The sequence below is a fragment of the Penaeus monodon genome, chromosome 28 (genome assembly GCF_015228065.2).
Source record: "Penaeus monodon isolate SGIC_2016 chromosome 28, NSTDA_Pmon_1, whole genome shotgun sequence".
Classification (NCBI taxonomy): domain Eukaryota; kingdom Metazoa; phylum Arthropoda; class Malacostraca; order Decapoda; family Penaeidae; genus Penaeus; species Penaeus monodon.
The window spans coordinates 4199781-4202675 of record NC_051413.1 but is presented as its reverse complement, the minus strand read 5'-3'; positions in this window follow the sequence as shown (position 1 = coordinate 4202675).

The window sequence follows — 2895 nt, the reverse complement described above, 5'->3', positions numbered from 1 at the left end:
GCACCGATAGACAGAAACACGAAATAGAAAAAGATGAGTGGGGCGTAACAGTGCGTTCAAGGACATGTACTTTGTCCTTCACTAAAAGTACTGTCAAAGCAAGCTATAGGATGTACGTGAGAAAATAAAGTCCATTAATTAACGAAACATTATAAAGCAACGGGTACCTCTTAAGTAACAGGCCGTTTATTAAGATACTATATTATACAGGGAGGCCGAGGCAGTAACTGAGGGCCATATAGTACAAATAACCAAGGGCATTACAAAACAGGTACTCTCTCTTATACAACTGGTAGGAAGGACTGTTTTATAATATGATATATATCATCATGTTGTCAAAGTGAAATTGTACGGTTTTATAAAGGGAAAGGTGGGGTGTGGGAGGGAGGCACCTACTAAAATTCAAGCACGGCTTTTAGTACATTAGATTGAACATTAGATTTCATCCCCGTAAAAATGTTGTACGCTGAAAAGAGCTCAAAAATCCCATTTGTTTTTGTTCACAATGACCACCAACACGGTTTATCAACCATTTCCTTATACAAGCCTTTTACAGATATACATGCGTCATTAATATATCATTCATATCCCACGTGAATGTCTTGCTGGGCCAGGTATCAATCCATATTATCTACATCATCCTTACAAATGCATGCTGAATACACGGCTATACAAAATAAGTACACTATGTAGCATTTGCACCTCATGTTTCAAGAATTTCTTCAACCACACGAGGTAATGAATGGGTAAGAATCGATCAGTGCAATTAAGCGATCGGTCCCATTTGGCTGAAGAATTCCCAGTCTGTACCTGTTACCTGATCATTTCCTAACTGTTGCAGAATAGTATGATTTGTCCTCTGAATGGTATTTCGCAGCAGCAGAGGTAGGATCTATCAGAACCATCAGACATTATGTGGCCTGCTTTGTAAAGGTAGACTGAGATGCACTATAAAATTTTAAGAGAAACTCCTCTCACCCTACCCGTGCAAGGCGGTTTCTTTGAGAACTGTATGCATAAGTCCATGGTTGGAGTAGGTATGTCAGCAATCATGACATGCAAATCGGTGTCTGTGCCTATAAGGAAGACTCCTTACCAGATTTATTGAATTTAATCCGGTAGCACTAATCAGGTTACCTGCATCGGCCATATGTAACACCAGTACTCTCTGACTTGCTTATCAGTTTGTGCGATTAGCGTGGAAAAAGATCCTGGGGGATTAGGCGCCATTATGGCCAATTTAAAGGTACTGGTTTTGAAGCTTCCATGTATCTGGCGGTAGGTCCATCATCGAGATCATTACTGGCATCAGAGATTATATGTGTAGTCCTCTTTGGTGCATATTATCACGGCCATACGCATTTGCCAGGCCGCGAAAAGTCACGTCTCAATCAGTTTCATTCTCTTCATTAATAGAAGAATACAAGAACCTTCTTGCGAACATATGCCATAAGCATCAATACCGGGGTTCCATACCTACAGAAGAGTATTTTATGACGTAGCATTCACATTATAGCTCATCACTCATTTTGTTTTTTTGCTAATATTGGTATGTTATGATGTCTTAATATCTCACTGGATTCCAAGTGTTTAAAACATGAGTAGCTATAACAGTGACTTCCCCTTCAGATGTGGAAGCATTTTTAGTTTACAGGAATAGTCGAAGTAGCATATTAGCTAAAAAGCTGCTTCGCGGAATTTGGGGAAACTTTCACCTGGGTATTTTCAGTGGGAACCCAAGTAACTCCTGATATATTCAGTTTTCTATATTTTCTCCTGACTTACATGTATTCAGACCCAATGCTCTTTTTATTGATAAAAAGACCTTAATGCCTTTTTCGTCCTGACGGGTAACATAGTTAAATAGTATCAGTTAATGAAGAGATCTATATTCCAGTTCTGTGAATCATTGTTAAATCCAGTAACCGTAACAAACACACTGCTTTCACAGGGAAACCCATAAACACAGCCCAAGAATTTGGTACAGTCTGCTTACACAACCAAAACCCTTCAGTGAAAGGGATTTTTTTTTTTTGAACCTGAACGAAACTGTCAGGAAGGTCCAAGTCTTCATGGAATGTCACACAGGATAATTTTATTTTATGTGCGACTTCATTACTTTTGTTTAAAGTCAGTGTTTCACTGAAACCACTTTAGTATGTTACTGCATACTTTTTGTCAATTCGCTTTATATGAAAATACAGTGCAGTGTTGCTCATTATCCATTTGTGATATTTTATATAGTGTTTAGTCTAAGTAATTCTGGTATAGTAAACCAGTCTAGAGCGAGTGGAAATAAATCCCTAGATTAAAACTGTAGTTTCATTTAGTGCTCTCTTGACTTTTAAACTTTTTCAGTTAGTTACTACACAAGTAAACTTCCCATATTATATAACAAATCATCATAGGATATATACACAAAACGTTTTTAGAAATATACTATATATTTTAAGAAAATATCTACAACATTAATGTACACTAAATCCAAGAAATCACTAATAATTATTTTCATTGTACTTTAGTCAACCATAAAAACTATACAAACATTTTAAAGAATCACTGAATTCCTATGAAGTAATTCCCAACACAATTGTTCTGATTATACATTTGTAATATGTCAAATTGTTCACACAGCTACCTAAAATTTGTAAGTTTCAAAATATGGTGATCAGACATAATAACAAACATATAACAGTGTTTTGCACATAATGAGACCATTACCTATATTTTCTTGAATTCACATTTAGATAAACTTTTTTTTCGATGTGTATAAGATGTCTAAACGTTTCACAGACTAGCTTAATACCATAACACAGGCATCATGTTTTTTTTGTTTTTTTTATTCCCGCACAATTGTAAAGGTCATGTGACAACACAATATTTAATAATGCTAGT